Here is a 477-nt window from a genome sequence, read left to right on the forward strand (position 1 = left end):
TGTCCCTGCTCCCTGCAGGGGGGCTGGACTGGATGACCTCCACGGTCCCTTCCAACCCAAACTATTCTGTTATTCTAGGTTTCTTGCAGAGTAACTTTTGTCATATAGTTAATGAAAATGAATTATTTTCACGTCAGTTATTTCCCCCCTCAAGCTTCCCTGAAAATATAATGATGTAGAATGGTTGCCTTGAAAATTTCCTCATTTTGTAATATTTCTGGTTTGGGATTGGGGTTTTTTTGGGGGGGGCGGGGGGGCAGGGATGATGTTGATTGTGTGGTGGGTTTCTTTTCAAAGTTTTTCCCTTATTACTCCACTTGCTTGGTTCTTTGTTACCAAGAGAGAAGTGGGAAGAAAGAATGGTAAATCAAAACAAAATTAATGCATCTTAATACATCTTTACTTTTCTATCTTATTAACCCAGGAAAAAAACTTTAGTACACTTTTTTTGCAATTTTTCTTCATTTTCTTCTTTTT

Source organism: Pterocles gutturalis, unplaced genomic scaffold, assembly GCF_000699245.1.
Source record: "Pterocles gutturalis isolate BGI_N339 unplaced genomic scaffold, ASM69924v1 scaffold39019, whole genome shotgun sequence".
Classification (NCBI taxonomy): domain Eukaryota; kingdom Metazoa; phylum Chordata; class Aves; order Pterocliformes; family Pteroclidae; genus Pterocles; species Pterocles gutturalis.